The 17,553-nt window shown below is 37.0% G+C and overlaps 1 pseudogene; it reads left to right on the forward strand.

Moving 5' to 3' along the window:
- LOC105979466 overlaps positions 1-17,553 on the forward strand; it is a 161,931-nt pseudogene that overhangs the window by 63,079 nt on the left and 81,299 nt on the right.

Genomic DNA, 17,553 nt, shown 5'->3' on the forward strand with positions numbered 1-17,553 from the left:
CCTGGTGTTGTCCCCCGCACGGCCATGATGGCCCATCATTTTAATTGAGAACGTAATTCAAGTATTTTCTTGCACATAATTTAAAAAAATATTTATATCATTTTGGAATTTGAAATATAATTTTGACATCAACATTATCCAAAATCATTGTACTGAGTCACATGTACTACGGAAAAGCTTAAAGAGAAACTTCAATTGAACGCTAAGGCCTTCAATTCCAAGCAAGAGAAACTAACAAGATAGTATAATTCGTAAAATTATTGAAAGGCTATACAGTGACCTTACCCAATTCATAGAGGAGAGGGTCTACTAAGCTTCAAACAGAATATGAACAAGAGATTTTTGAGATCTTAGCTTTGGAAAGTTTTAGACATTTTCTTTGTAGAATGTTACCTGCCTCAAGTCACATTTTGCCCTTCAAAGTAAAACTCCAAACTTCTGGCAGAAATAATATGATTGGTGCTGTGTGATCCAGCTGCCAAATAACAAAGCAAATCAGCGTTGGTTAGGCAGTATCATACAGCCTAACCTTAAATAGGACTATTCTGTCATTTGTATTTGATTCCTCTTTTCACGTTAGATATATGCCAATTTCATATTTCCCCTATGTTCATATCTTTGTAAAGATCTGTTATATAACCCACAGTTTCCAACTATAGAATGGATACCTTCATTGGGCAGCTTTTCAGCATAGAAAGTTCTAAAAACTTAAATGATATAGATGCATTTTTATACCATTGTGATTGACGAAAGATATGACATCACTTTTCAAATTAAAGTGACATGAAGTCCTTGGAGTAAGATCCCTATAAAATTATTAAAATAGTATTATACAAGTGACATATTGTAAAAGTTAGCTTAACAGATATGAAATGAATTTGTTCTTTGTTTATTTTGTTCTGTGGTTTGAAGTATTTTAATTATACCCATTCAGTTTTCTTTGTTTACTTCATTACAAGAACCACATTAGTTGTGTGATAAATTATGGATGAGGAAAATGTTACTGAAAACATAGAGACGCATTGAAGAATCTTAGAGTAACTTTATTTGTGTAGGTTTTAAATGTTTTTAAATTTAAATCTTTTTTCCACAGTTGATTATATGCTATAAGATAGTTTGCTTCCAATATCAAGTATAAAATAGTCAGATATCTTTATTAAAAGATGCTCTACCAGCATTCCACAATTATATAACTATGAGCTTCATGCACAACTGAGTGCAATGTTATTATTGAAGATAATGTTTTATTTTTATGTTCTCTGTCTTCCCTAACTCACAACACACTATATTTTCAAAGTGAAGGGATTGGATTTGAATTGCAAATCTTATCACATAGGTACTTTTATTCTTCTCTGTCTGGATGAGTGACAGTGGTATATAAGAGTTAACAAACCTTATCCAGTTTTAAATACATTTCTGGTAATGAAAGCTAACAAAGCTGAAGGATGAATGGGCATTAGCTCAGCTCCCGTACTTGTTCTTTTATGTGTGTTCTGAAAGGACCTATGGAAGAAACCTGATAGAAATGCCATGGCATTACTAAATAGTCAAAGTCCAAGGTAAGAAAATAAAAGATCAGTGCTTGCTGTTTCTTTTGTCGTTTTATAAGCAGTGGATAGTGCTTTCAAAATGATAGCCTGAGGCTATGAATATCCTTTAATTCCTCAGACACGGAGAAGAAGTTAGTTTATCCTTCAAGGGTCTCCTGAAAGAAGCCTGACAGAGATGCTATGTCCCAAGAACACAGATCCTTTGTGAGGATGGCAAGACAGTGGAGGGAAAAGATCTAAATGAAACAAACATATATCCCTGCACCCAAGAATATCTGGCAATCCCGTGAGAATCTATCTGGGAAGCTTACAGTCTGGCTGCCAACTTAAAGTAAATGCACTGTTACCGTAGCAGTCCGACTCATAACGACTCTACAGGACAGAGTCGAATTGTCCATAGGTTTCTAAATCAAACTCTTTAAAAATGCAGCCTACCTCATCTCTCTCTCACAGAAGGCCGGGCGGATCCACACAGACCTGTCTGTCACCTGTTCAAAGCTTCTCCAGTGCTGCCAGCAGGGCTGCTCTGGAGGAGGACAGCGACACTTTCCTCTAGGATTTGTTTTCCATGGTTTCACCAGAACGTGGGGTCCATTTTCAGTTGTGTGTGAAGTAGAGTGATAATGTGGGCGTCATGGGAGCTTACAGCTACATCACTAACACATGGCACACAAATAAGTAAAAACAACTCCCCCGTCTTCTGAGAAGCTCCTAGAAAACTTAGCAAGTTGTTTGCCATTGCAGTCACCAAAATATCATGGATAAGCAAGACACTTGGAGTCAGGCAGTCTTGAGTCTATAGCACTACTTGTCTGTACCTAACTTTATGCTTTCTACTGTTGAGTTAACCTTTGGACTCTAGTTTGTAGCCCTATTAAGTGAGGATCATAATAAAGACTATATTAAGACCTCCTGAGAAAAGTTGAAATAAGCAGACCATCAGCAGGACATTAGTATCTCAGTAGGATTTAATTACCTCTTTGCCTTGAAATTAATTTGACTCTACTGTGGATGCATTTACTTTGAGCTTTTTCTGTTTTATAATGGGTAACAATAATTATAAAAGACCAATTAATATCTGCCATTTAAAATCATTGAGAATGATGAGGCATTTGTTTTGACAGCGTATCAATTATTTAATTATTTGTGATTCAGTAAAAATAATGATATGCAACTCATCTCTTAGGCAGAATAATGTGATGTATGTTGTAACTTAGTCTTTCATTAAGCAATAAAACTTTAAGGGGCAGAATATGTAGTCAATTATTGTGTTACAATCTAATCAAATGTTAACAGTTTTCCTTTTCCTGAGAGTGTCTACTACCACTTAATAAAGGGATAAAGAAATAGTTCAGAACAAGAAAACACAACACGTATGGCTTCAAATCAAGTTTAAGTAAAGAAATCAAGCAAACACATGTAAATGAGTCAGAATTGTTTTTAAAACAATGTATTTGGCATGGCTTCAACCTTGGATTCACTTTTCAACCCTGTATGCAGAAATATTCTCTATTAATCCATATGGCCTCCATGGTCTCATTCTTGGAATTAGATCTCCAGGCCTTTTTTACTACTCTGCCTGTATCTGGAAGTTGTGTTGAAACTGTTCCAACTCACTTGACCCTATTGGTGTTTGAAATACCTGTGACATAGCTTCCACCATGATAAAAATGCACAAACCATCACATTGTGGCAAACTGATCCACGAATGGTAGAATTCAATATATAACTAGGGATTTACATTGAAGGTAAAGATAAAGAAAAATCAAAACCATTGGCATAGAGATTGTTCCTACTAATGGAAATGCCATTTGGTAGGCAGTAGAACTGCTCTTTGCAGTATCTTGGCTGCCATCTCTATGGAATCGCATCACATGGACATTCTTCCACAGGACCACTGGGTAAATTTGAGCTGTCAGTATTTCTATCAGCTCTACTGATAGCTTGTTTGATTTCTAGCTTGTTCCACTCGTGAACCTTATCCCGGAGATCCAAATCCACAAATACAAAATGCCAAGTGCAAATGTATTCTTTAGGGTATTATTTAAAATAAAATAATGTCAATAACCTGGCACAGTGATTTATATGAAAACATTAATAAATAAACAATTCCAAGTCTCATGGAACTATTATAGAAGGGCTACTAAGGTACATTGTTAGTTGGAAAACACAAGATGTAAATAAGAGTATATCATAAAGGAGGATTAGCGAAATATAACGTTTTATACAGCTGTACAGTTTGGAGCCATGATAATATTTTATCTTCTAAAATAGAAAATAATAAAATTAATCCTAAATTGCCTTTAAAGGAAAGCAATTAAGCCTAATTATATTTTAAAGTAATACTAAACATAGGAAAACGCATGCATTTAAGTAACTTTTCAATATTTTGTGACGGTGCACTCAATGAAAAATACTCAAAAGACAAAATAACCTTAGCTAAATTACTTATTTGGTACATTTAGGGTAGTAGTTTAAATGTAGATTTTCTTTTGTTGGTTGGTTTAACACCTTATCATTTGCTCTTTTTTTCCCCCAACAGTTTTATTGGCAGGTAATTTACATATTATATAATTCAATAGTTCAATCATTCAATCACATCACAGAGAATTGTACAATCAGCCCCACATAAATTTTAGAGCATTCCCCCTCCAGAGTTAAATCGCCTTTAATATGATGTATGCAATCACAATCCATTCTAGTGTTCCCTGACCTCTCCGTCTTCATTAGCTCCTCCCAAAATCTCCTTTTCCTCCCTATCTCCACAGCAACCCCTGTGTTCCCTATAGCCCCTTGTATCCATTATTCTACTTATGTATCCACTCCTCCTGTGCTGCACAGCTGGGAGACCCAACAGAACACAATGAAAAAACAAACCCACGCTAAGGTAGTAAGGGTGAAAACATAATAGTACACAGATGAAAATACTGATAATGCATAAGAAGGAAAAGACCACTATCAATAATCAAAAAGCCAAAGAAGAAATTTCTGTTATGGAACCAGTTAAGAAATATTTGCACCCAGAATAAATTCATGTTGTGTCTATAGGGGGACCAACTGGCCAAGTATTGAGTTCGATCCAGCATAATCAAGATGTTTAATCCTGGTAGTAAGACTGATGGAGACTCTTGCCTGTGGCTAGAGCAGATCTCACCATACACTCTGTAGATGGGTTGGGGGCTCTCACGGTCCCCCATGGTCCTCCACGCAATGGTGTCATAATCTTTGCTCTGATGCTTTTCTCCTCACTGTATTCAAGTGTTGTCATTGTCATCTTTGGAGCACACAAGCTGGGGTGCTTCCTCTGTGTGGACGAATTTACCTCCTCACTTAAATGACTGCCTGTTGGAACACAAGACTTTAAGACCCCAGACACTATTCCAATTGATAGCTGGGCATCATCTGCTTTCTCTGCCACCCTCTGCTGTAGCACCCTTGTCTTCAGTGATCATTTCATGAAGGTGAGTATCGAGCAGGGCCGTGACATAAGAATGGATTTTTCTCAAGTTAGGTTGGGGCTAGGATTTAGTGCGAGCCCCAAACCCATTCCTGGCACTGAGACTTTATTTTACTTTTTTATGGATTTATTTTAATTAATTTGCTGTAATGTGAAATCCAATACATATGCCATTTCATTCTACATTTCAATCATGTCAAACCTAACTGCTCAATTTCTTGCATATTCGTACATTTTTTCCATAACATACTTTTCCTTCCTAGACTTCTTGATGTTATCTCCTCTTGTCTCCCCCACCCCTCAATATCCCATAACCCAAACCCTTGTTATATCAATTGGAATAGTGTCTGGGGTCTTAAAGGCTTGTATTCCAACAGGCAGTCATTTAAGTGAGGAGGCAACTTCTTTCCCTGTAGGTTCAGCATCCCTGGGTTTCATTTTCTGAAAAATAATAGAACAAATGACACAGCTCCAAGAGGGTGAGCCCCACGGGTGACACACCTCTGAGATACACTCTAATGGAAACCAGCATAAGTGGAATATAACAGATTGGCCGTCACAGGCTTGTGGGGATCTTACATGTCTTAATACAGCCACCGGATGCTGATGTCCTGAGACCTTGTTTGTACACCAACTAATAGTACACCGCTCTCATTTGAGTTCTCAGGTGACAAGTGTGTCTGGGCTAAAGTTCAGTTCCCCCCAGGAGTTCCTATTTGGGATCTTACTGCTGCAGCCCCTGGAGCATTACATGTACCCAAAGGTCAGGATTCTGTGTCGCAGTGTTCTGCGGCACACGGCCTGGGGTACTGGTTTACCCTCAGATGCCCTAGGTCAGTTCTGCTCTCATGTTGCATGTCAACCTCCCAACCTAATGATCCCAAGAGCATCCTCAGACCACCTGAGGTCAGTCCGCCTTCCCTTCTCCCTAAAAATCATGCACCTATGTTCACCCAAACTTGACCATTCCCTTTCCCCTCTCCTGCTACCCTTCTATCAGTACACCTCATCCCTCTGACAGGGAAGCCTCCTGCTCTGGGGGACCTCAGCCCAGGTCCGCAGGCTACCACTCAGCAGACGGTATCCCCACTTCTCTCCCAGCCATTTGATCCCAGATGTCGTGAGGTGCCCTCCCACCAAGTGTTTATATGTAATGTAGGGTTAGAGTACATAAGTAAATACATTGATGCTACTAGGACACAGGAAACTCAGAGTGAAATAGACGAGGTACAAACATGTAATGTAATGTAGAAGACTGGAAGAATTCTGTAAAGTGTTGTGTGAGCCTATAAATTTAGCTCTTTCAACGGAAAGATTCTATGGGTATGAGGACCCAGAAACAAGAAATAACTGTGGAACAGTGATAGATTAGCAAGTTACATATCTGTGTCGCAATCTCCATTTGAAAAATGACATTAACTATAATAATTAATACTCAAAATTGAAAATGACTTGAATTACTTATTTATGAATATCAAAAATGACAGCATGGATTGGCCACCAAAACAAGCTCATGATATAGGAGGAATAAATTCAACTTGCTAATGATTTTATTTCAGTTAGATCAATAATCAACACATAGAGACACAGAAATTATAAAATCAAAGTATATTTTTTACACAAATAACAAATGGCTTCCACTGTCAAACCAATTTGGTTATTTCTCTCTGTACTGCTTCTTGTAAGAATTATAATAATGTGAAATGTATAAATTATGAATTAAAAATAATAGATTTATTTGCATTTATATATTGAAAACATAATTTAAAGAAAGAATATATAAAATATATGACTGATAATGTATTTTTACACTATAGAAATGTAATAAATCATAAAAATATTAATGTTAGAGTAGGTAAATGGCAATAAGGTTAAAATAATTATACATAAAGGAAAATTATTGAAATTGTGGATAAAGCTAAAACTCACTGTAAGTGAGAAGAAATCAGTAATTATATATTGTTTTCAACTTAAACAATAATATGAAGTAGTAAAGTAATGGCTGGTGTTGATCGGGTTTGTGCTTTTTGCCACTGTGGTTAGGTGGCCTTTAGTTGGTTCCAGCTCAGAGTGACCTTAAGTACAGTATAAGAAAACACTCTTCAGACCTGCTCCCCCTCTCAATTATTATATTACAGAAACTGGCGAGCCAGCTCCTTGGCGCTCTCTTTCTTTGCCTCTGACCTTCTACTTTATCAAACATAACGCCTTTCTCCAGCAGCCGGTGTCTTCTGCCCAACATGCCTGATGCATCAGAGACGTAGCTGCCTGTCCTCCTCTGGAGGAACATTCTAGCTGCACTTCCTCCAGGTCAAATAAAAAACAAAAACCAAACACACAGCCATCAGAGTTGATGTCGAACCACAGGGAACCTGCAGGAGAGGGTCTACTTGCTCCGTGAGTCTCCAGGACTGTAGCTCTATGAGAGTAGAAAGCTCCTCTTTTTCTCTAGGACTGTTGATTTTGAGGATGGAAGCCCAAGACAAATTTGTCTATTTTTCTGGCAGTCCATGGTCCTCCCAATATTCTTTACCAACACCATAATTCAAGTGCATCTGTTATTCTTTGTTCCTTCCCTATTCATTATCTAACGTTCACATACATATGAGGTGATTGAAAATACCATGACTTCTGATGTTCCTCAAAGTCACACCCTCTCTCTTCCACACTGTAAAGATCTTGTGCAACAGATTCGCCCAAGGCAGTGCATCCTTTCGTCTCTTGACTGCTGCTTCCACGAACATCGATTGAGGATCCAAGTGAAATGAAATCCTTGCTAATTTCAATCCTTTCTCCATTTGTCATGTTGCCTCTTGGTCCAGTGGTGAGGATTTTTATTTTGTTTACATCGAGTTGCTATCTCTTCTGAAGATTGCCTTCCTCGATCTTCAACAAGTGTGTCGTCCTTCTTATTTTCAGCAAGCAAGCTGTGTCATCTGCTTATCATAGGTCGCTAATAAGCTGTCTTCCAATCCTGATGATGCGTCCATCTCCATAGAATGCGCCTTTTTGGATTATTTCCTCAGCTTGCAGATTGAATAAGTATGGTCGAAGTGCAGGTTCCTCATGAGCACAAGGAAGTGTTGGATTCCCATTCTTAATATTACTCCAGTTCAGTGGTTCTCAACCCTCCTAAGGCCCTTTCATACAGTTCCTCATGTTGTAGTGACCCTACCCACAACCATAAAATTATTTTCATTGCTACTTCATTATTGTAACTTTGCTACTGTGATGAATCATAATGTAAATATCGGATGTGCAGGATGTATTTTCATTGTTACAAATTGAACATAATTAAAGCATAGTGATTAATCACAAAAACAATATGTAGTTATATATTGTGAAATATTTATTTTTAATTATAAATAAATGAAATGTTGTCCTGAAGCATGGTGTAGCATGGGTAATAGTCTTCATGCCAAGTCCCCGTATGTGGGCATATCTGCATGTGGACGGACCCGCCTAAAGACGATAGAGTGGTATCTCAGTTCCTAAAACCATCGGAAAAATGTATTTTCCAATGGTCTTAGGCGACCCTGGGAAAGGATTGTTTGATCCCCACGGGTTGAGAACCACTACTTTAGTCTATTATGATCCAAACAACTATGCTATGTTGTATAGTCACTTAAATACAAGCAACATCTTTCAGCTATGCGCTCCTTTCATCTAAGATCCTCATGAAGTCAGCAATGATTTCCTGTGCTCCACTTCCTCTTCATTCTAGTGGTATTCATGCTACTGGGACTACAGTTTGTACTGCTACCCAAGAAAGTCATATAAATAGCCCAAAAACATGCATATCTTTAGTTCAGAAGTTTCATTTCTCAGAATGTGTCAAAAATAAATTTTCAGAATGTGTGCATTAATAATTACAGTGATATTTCCTTAATATTGTTAATGCTACTCTCATATTATAAGCAACACAAATGTTCTCTATTGGAGATAAGTGAATTAATACATTTCCATTAGGTGAAAAACAATACAGACAGTAACAATTACATTATAGGAAATTATACTCATTATTTCAAAATCTAAAATATCAGTAAATTTGTAAAGTACAATTCCATTAACAATGTGTTTTATAATAACAGAAAAAGGCTATAGTTCTATAAATGACAAGGTCAGCGGTACTTATTTTTATATAAAAATTCAGGCTGATTTTCACTTTGAAGGAGGTATGTATATTTTCAGAAATCTTATATTCTTTTTAATTTGTTTTCTTCTATTTTAAAGGAAGACTAGAATCGAAAAGGTCAAATGACTGCATTCTCTCTTGGATACAAGATCAGAGCGTCACAAATAATACACCTCTCATTGCCTTTTTTAGTCATATTATGCTGAACTTATTCAATCAACTTTATATTTCATTAGAAAGTTCTATAAGTGCGGAGTGGAGACCCAAAGCCCATCTCTAGGCCACTGGAGATCCCTTTGCAGAGGGGTCTCGGAGAGGAGAGGAGCCAGACAGGGTGCAATGTAGCAACGATGAAAAATACAACTTTCCTCTAGTCCCTAAGCTTCCTACGCCCCCGCTATCATGATCCGAATTCTACATTGAAAGTCTGGCTAGACCAGAGGATGTACACTGGTACAGACAGGAAGTGGAAACACAGGGAATCCAGAGCGGATGATCATTTCAGGACCAGTGGTGTGAGTGGCGATACTGGGAGGGTAGAGGGAGAGTGGGTTGGAAAGAGGGAACCGATGACAAGGATCTACATGTGACCTCCTCGCTGGGGGATGGACGGCAGAAAAGTGTGTGAAGGGAGACGTCAGACAGGACAAGATATGACAAAATAATAATTTATAGATTATCAAGGGTTCATGAGAGAGTGGGTAGCGGGGAGGGTGGGGAAAAAAGAGGATCTGATGCCAGGGGCTTAAGTGGAGAGCAAATGTCTTGATAATGATGAGGGCAATGAATGTACAAATGTGCTTTACACAATTCATGTATGTATGGATTGTGATAAGAGTTGTATGAGCCCCGAAGAAAACAATAAAAAAAAAGAAGAAGAAAGTTCTATGAGAGAATTGGCTCCCTTGAAGAGTCTCTAGGAAGTGAAAATAATGAATAATGCTTCTTAATTCCAATCAAAGGTGCCTAAGAGAAGCCTAGTGGTCTACTTTCTAAAATCTAACCATTGAGCACCCTAAGATACACAGTTCTACTCTGTCACTTATGGTTATGAGTCAGAAGTACCTATAAATTTACTGATTTTAAAAAATTTAGTTGAAAGTTACAGAGCAACTTGGAACCAATCCCAACATATTCTGACAATTCACTCTACTGAGAATATTTAAAGCCTAAAAAACTCTTTCTGAAGGTTAGAGAAAAAAGTTAGTGTTACTATTTTCTAATTACTGAAAATGTAACACGTCACTATACTTGTTTTATCAGAAATTATCTTTATTTATGACTATAATGTTATTTATAAATAAAATATGAGTTTAAAATAGGAGGCACAAATAGGCAGGAAAGTCAGCCCAAATTACTAGTGCTTAAAAAACCACTACAGTGATTGAATGACCATAGTTTAATATAAGGAAACCTAACACAGCAGAATAAAAATGTTTGCTTTGTTGTAAAATTAATTTGCATTTCCTGGTTATGAAAGCTGTCACAAAGATCAAAGAATTGAGAAAATTGTATAAACAAAGTTTTGACAAAAATAAGTGCAAGGAACTATGAGTAGGTATCTTAAAGGGAGTCCAGAGGATTAGCAATAGTTCTGGTCTCATTTTGCATCATCAGCAATACATGCATCCATTATAAATAGGGTATAACGGGCATTTGAGTTTCCCTCCAGCGCTGTCCTAGTGAGCTGTCTTCAGGATCACAACAGCTTCAGCAGCACTTCTCCTGAGCAGGAGACACAATTTCCCAGCCACAGGCTGTTCTCTTAAATCGGCCATCACACACAAAAAACAAAACAAACAAACGAAAACAAGATTCAGTGAAATTGCTTTAAGAAAAAATTCAATGTGACCAGAGAGAATTTCTCCGGTGATGGCTCTGGTGCGTGAACTCAGAGTGGCTTGTTCCATGCTCGCCTAGCAGGAAAATGCATATTATGAAAGTTCCTCCAGCAGAGCTGTTTTCCATTTGATTTAGGGTACTCCTCCATATGGGTTGTCTCTGGTCACTGAGTACTACAGCAATTAGGATGTGTATATAGTAATACAGGATTATGAGTATCTGGTAAGGGGAATGATTGGGTAGTGAAGTTAATCTGTTGCTTAAGAATAGGAACTAACGGTCTTCAGCTAAGGCTCAAAACTTTGTCAAGAAAACATTTTAAGAAAATGATATTGCGAACAGCAATGAAGCCAGTAAAAATGTTTGTCATTACATTGACATATGAGAAGGTCCTGTAACAGTATTTTGGACCAGGTCCAGATACTCTGCTCAGTATTTGTAGCTTCCTTAACCCTACTAGCTTTGTTGAAGGTTAGATACAGCTCATCTCATCTAGTATGTAAGTAACTTAAAGAAATAATTAGTAATTTACCCAAACCACAAGGATATGTGTAATTCTGAAGTCCATGTCTTCTATCGGTCTCTTTTCCCCTAACATCCAGTTAAAAGAACTACAGGGGCAGTGTTGATAAGGTGTTCTTACTTTTCTGAGTCCACAATAAAAATAGCAATGAAACACAAATTAATGGAAGCTCCCTCCTTCATACTGAGTTTGACTTCCTTCATGTCAGTTCAGTTCAGGATACTATTTTTTAGGAATATAAACTAGATTTCCAGTCTGTTGCAGAGAAATCACATAGATTTTGATTTAGCTTTGGAAGAAGGATTATATCTTTATTTTATTTACATGATTTTTGTTTACTTCCATGGATTAAGTAAAAAAATAAGTATAACTAAATAATTCAATGTTCCTCCTTGTAGCCTGATATCCTCAATTCCTAAGTCCCTAGTTTGTGATACTGAGTAAATTGTATTTTAAAATTTTATTTTTTGAGTTAACTTATTTTCCAAGATAAAGATAATAGTATTTTATGTTAGATCATAATGCTCCCTTAAGTGCAGACTATTCGTTTTTAAAATTTCAAAAAGAGACATGTTAGTTATGTCTCAAAAAGTACAACCAAAATTCACAGCATATTTATAAGACTATAGCCTCAAAATTCATTGTGTTTTCTATTTCATACTTTCTCATAATCTGGGCCAAATTTTATTGCAATGAAAATAAAATGCAATATATTTATTATAACAACTAAGAAAAATCAACTCAGTCATCTTCTGAATTCTTCTTCGTAATTTGCTGTCTTGTGCCTGTTTTAGTGAAATGTTGCAGAATAAAACTCTAAAGTTAGTCACATTGTTATATATGGAAAAATATATATGTAAACAGAGAAACCATAATAATTTATTTAAAATCAGACTATTAGTAGAAGGTTTTATTTAAAATTTTTGATGTATTTTCAACATTTGACAATAATTACAAGCTCTTGTAATTTATTTTTGTATTTACATTTACATTTAAATATCAAACCAATACTATGATTACCAATACTACAGTTTACAATTTTCCAAGCTTGAATTTTTTTATAAAGTCCTTTCACAAAATGGATGAAAAACATCCAAATGACATTTGTGATATACTATAGAAATAGAATTGCACTTGAGGTTCTGTATAGACACGGGTATAGGACATTGAGGAAATAATTCTCCAGAAAGTTACACTTTATTTTTTAATAGACTGCAAGTAGCTGGATGTGCCCAGATATAATGTGAACTTCTTTTACATATTACTCTGGTTAATAAGAAAGAAGTTTTCATTAGTCAGCCATGTGGTATTATGCCATAAATATATAATTTCTCTAGATCCATGAGCTCTTGATAGTTGTCAAGATACTTTTATTAGAGTAATACAAGGAAACATTCACATTAATCTTAAAACAATAAAATTTGCAACTCCTAGAATTTCTTTTACTTTCATAATTTGTCCTACCTTATTTTTTAATATTCATAAATCTTATATTAGTGTCATAGGTTATGTATAATTACCATATTTCACATTTTGAGTACTGTATGCTGCTCCTATAAGCTGAAAGTTTACAATAACAAATGTTTGTATATTTCTGTTTGTGTTCATCCTAAATGATAGATGAGCGTTTTTGGTTCATAGTGTATGTGAATTTCAAAGTGATGGTGCTGCCAACCACGGGCTCCAAGGACATGATCCCACTGTCAGGCAGACACATGTCATCTGTACCAAGCTTGCTTTTTCTTCTCATATACAACATAATGCTATTAACCAGATCAACATTTATTTCTTCTTTATATAATTTTCTTCATTATATGATTTAAATTTTATCTGCTTTATGATTCTAATGAGTGAAAAAAGAATAACTGATTGATCCACTTTATGGACCATCTTATAAACAGATTAACCATCTTATAAATATATTAACACATCGCATGAGAAAGGAAAAAGTAAGTCACATAGATTGGAATGAAAATGGTGGTTGTTAGGTGCCATCGAGTCAGTTCCCACCGAAAGTAAATGACAGCTGGGGAGAAAAAGGATGGACAAAAAGTGACTTCTTAAAAGTGAGTCTATATACTCTTTCAGAAATCTGTAGGAGTCAGCTTCAGGGGAATATAGCAAGCCAAATATTCTCTGATTTCTAGATAAATTCCTTTAAAGTATAAAAACATAAACCTGGATAACTGCTAAGCCTCTTAATGTGAATCTGAATTTCTAAATTTTTTTTTCCTGTTAGAAATGCTGATTTTAATATATACGTTTAGGCATATATTGTTAAAATATATAGCTCAACAATTTAATCCTAAGCAAAACAGCTTTATCATGTCTTTTATTAATGTTAGAAAATTTACCTATATACATATGGTGAAAATGCTTCTGTGTTACCTATACAAAGAGACTTAAAATGAAATAAAAACAAATGGAATATTTTTCTCAAACTATTTGATGCCCCTTCTTTTATAAGGCCAGAGAATACTGTACATCACAAGTCTCCAAAAGGGAAATACTTCTTTGATATGAACACAAAAAGATTCCTAAATAACTGTTATTGAAGAACGAAAACAGTAACTCTAGTATCATAGACTGAACCATGAAATGCAAAACTCAGAAAGTCTATTTTTATTCGTTTTTTGAACAATAAGCCCATTTTTCAAAAGGATATTAACTGTCTCCTCCTGTGGGAGCAAGAAGACAAATGAACAATCAAAAACAATTAAAACAAAAGCTAAATGCAGTAGAGAATGCTTTACACATGATTCTTCTACACTTTTAAAAAATCTCTCACACAAACAAATTGCATCACACACAATTCCTCTATCCCTTTTAGTAAATTACCAAATATAGTAGACATGTTTTGTTTAAAGAAACGAAGTGTCCTATGTAGCCCACCAACTTGAAAGGACTGTTACTTCAAATTATTTCTTTTGTCCTAAGCTAAAAAAACAAAATGAAATCATGGACTGAGTTCAGTTTCAAATTGAAGTGAATCATGAGGAGACTGTTTCAAATTAAACCCAGACCGCTCCAAATGTAGGCAGCATGAACAGATAAGAGCCCATGCACCTCTGTGAGCGCATTCACACACAACCAACCCCTTCCTGTTTACATGCTTATTAAGAGTTCCCAGCAGCTGAAAGTATTTCACTCAATTTGACTCCAGACCCATTCTCCATGGCTCATTTACCAATTCCTATACAGAGCTATTCATGTTCCTTGGGAGAAAGTGAAGGTGAATATTTGTTTTGACAAAGGCAAAAGCCAGATAAAGGAGTTCAGCAGTTGCTGCTCCGATTCAGACTCAACAATTCCCCTAAGACGGTCTTCCCTATCTGGTGCTAAGCATTGGAGTTCCCTATTGCAAACTCTCAATTACTAAAGTAGGTCAAAGCAGGTCCAGGACAAAGCTTCACAAAGGACAAGAGGTCAGATTCCCAGGTTCGGGCTTTCATCTATGGCCAGACATGAGGCTTATGAAGAGTAGTATCAGTCATTTCAGTTATATGACAAATATATTTAGCTTCCTATTTTGAAGTATGCTCCTTGCTTATTTGTAGGTTATTTCCAGAGATGCCAGCAATTAGAATGGGTGAAAATTTCCCCATTATTTTTAAAGCACAACCCTCTTTATAGTACTAACCCAAGGCCTTTGCCACGGAGTAGATTCCCATTTATAGCAATACCATATAAGGTTTCCTCAAACCAAAAACCAAACGCACTGCCCTAGAGTCAATGCTGACTCATAGTGTGCCTCTGTGGGTTTCTGAGATTGTAAGTGTTTAAGGGAGTAGAAAGCCCAGTCTTTCTCCCAAGGAGGTGCTGGTGGTTTTGAACAGATGACCACGTGGTTCACAGCCCAACTCCTATCTACTATGCCACCAGGGCTCTTCTATGTTTCCCTAGATTGAATATTTATGGAATCAGGCTGCCTCATCTTTCTCCAACAGAGCAACTGGAAAGTTGGAATCACTGAGCTTATGCTTAACAGCCAAACACCTAAGCTAATATGTGCTATCAGTGCTCAGTATAATTAAGGTCAGCATTGGGCAGCACTAAATTACCATCTTAGAAATCAGGATAGCATGGAAAATTTGTCTGAGAGGCGCTTAAAAATGTCCAACAGTGTGACTTCTGAAGTCTAATAACGTTGTTTTTAGATCAGAACTCTGGCTTCACAAGGTTATTGTTAGATGCCATTGAGTTGCTCTTAGCTGTACCAGTGTACAATTCATGCTCTTGTCTAGCCAGATTTATAAGATAGAACTGGGATCATGATAGTGGGGGGGAGGGGGGGGAAGGGAAGGGAGGGAAGCATTAAACAGAATGAGAGGAATGTTGTGCTTCATCGATGCTATACTGCACCCTGGCTGGCTCATCCCTTCTTTGTGACTCTTCTGTGAGGGAAGTCCAATTGTCTACAGATGGGCTTTGGGTCTCCATTTTGACCCTCCTTGTTCACATCAAAATGCTTGATTGTTTTGGGTCTTCTGATGCCTGATACCTGATGGCATCAACACCCCCTAATCACATGGGTGGGTGTGCTTCTTCCATGTGGGTTGTTTCCTTACTAGATGGCGCTTGTCTAACTTCAAGCCATTAAGCCCCTAGGCACTATATCTTATAATAACTGGGCACCATCAGCTTTCTTCATCACATTAGCTTTTGCATCCATTTTTTTCTTCAGTGTTTGGGTCGCGAAGATGAGCATCACAGAATGCCAAGTCGTTAGAACAAAGTGTTCTTGAGTTGAGTGAGGACTTGAGTAGAGGCCCAATGTCCATCTGCTACCTTAATACTTAACCTATAAATATATGAACATAGACCCATATCCCTATCATTATATACTATTATATTTACATATGTACCCATATCCCTATCATTATATATTATTATATTTACATATGTACATGCCTATGCTTATGCCCCTATTATTGTTTTTTGACTCCTAGTTGTTTCCTATGTTTCCTTTTCCTTACTTCCTGGCCCACTATCATGTTTGACCTTCATTCAGCTCTCTGTACTTCCTCTTGGCTACATTGCACTTGATCAAGCCCCATCAGGCATAATACGCCCTCCTTACCATCGATTTTTAGAATTATTGTTGTTTCCCTGCTCTGGATTTGTTGGCTTCCTCCTCCTTTTCCCCCATCTTCTCCTCTCCTCTGTCCCCTATGGAACCGCCATCCCATTGTTTTCTCCTTGGAATTGTTTATCCTGCCTGTCTTATAGAGATAGATATGATTTTTAAGGGGGGGGGGAGAAACAACAAAACATAACCAAAAAATAGCCTACGAATAGATCCAGCTCTGTTTGCTGAACCTTATGGATGTTTCCCGATCGGGTCTGGTGCAAGGCCTGTTCTTTGCTTACCCTCCACCTTACCGAACATGTCTTTTGCCAGTGTTTAGCTGCTCCTGACAACATTCCCAACACATGCGAATCTTGTCATCTTCTTGTCATCTTCCTTTCCCAGGAACATTCTGGCTGTACATCTTCTAAGACAGCTCTTTTTAGTTTCAGGCAGTCCATGGTACTCTCAGTCCTCTTTGTCAGCGCCATCTTTCAACTATATAGACTCTTTTTCAGTCTGCTTCCTTCAACGTCCAATTTTCATATACATATGAGGTGATGGAAAATACCAAGAATTGGGTCAGGCACAGCTTAATGCTCAAAGGGGTGTGTTCACAACTCAAAGACTTAAAGAGGTCTTATCCAGCAAATTTATTATCCAGCAAATATACCTTTTGATTTCCTGACTGCTGTTTCCAAGACCCACTGGCCTAGGTCTCCACGTGGCTCCTCCAGCTCCATGGATTGAAGGCCTAAATCCTTGGTTGTCATCAAGTGTTTCACATCCTACTCACGTTCAACAAGCAAGGTGTGTCATCTGCATCTCACAAGTTTCAAATAAGCCTTCTTCCAAGTCTGATAGCATATTTCTTCTTCATATAACCCAGTTTGTCTGATTATATGCTCAGCGTAGAGATTGAATAAATAAGGTGAGAGGATAAAACCCTATCACACACGTTTCCTGATATAAATAATG

The sequence above is a fragment of the Echinops telfairi genome, unplaced genomic scaffold, assembly GCF_000313985.2.
Source record: "Echinops telfairi isolate 266 unplaced genomic scaffold, ASM31398v2 ScPeMD7_14;HRSCAF=57, whole genome shotgun sequence".
In the NCBI taxonomy this organism is placed as follows: domain Eukaryota; kingdom Metazoa; phylum Chordata; class Mammalia; order Afrosoricida; family Tenrecidae; genus Echinops; species Echinops telfairi.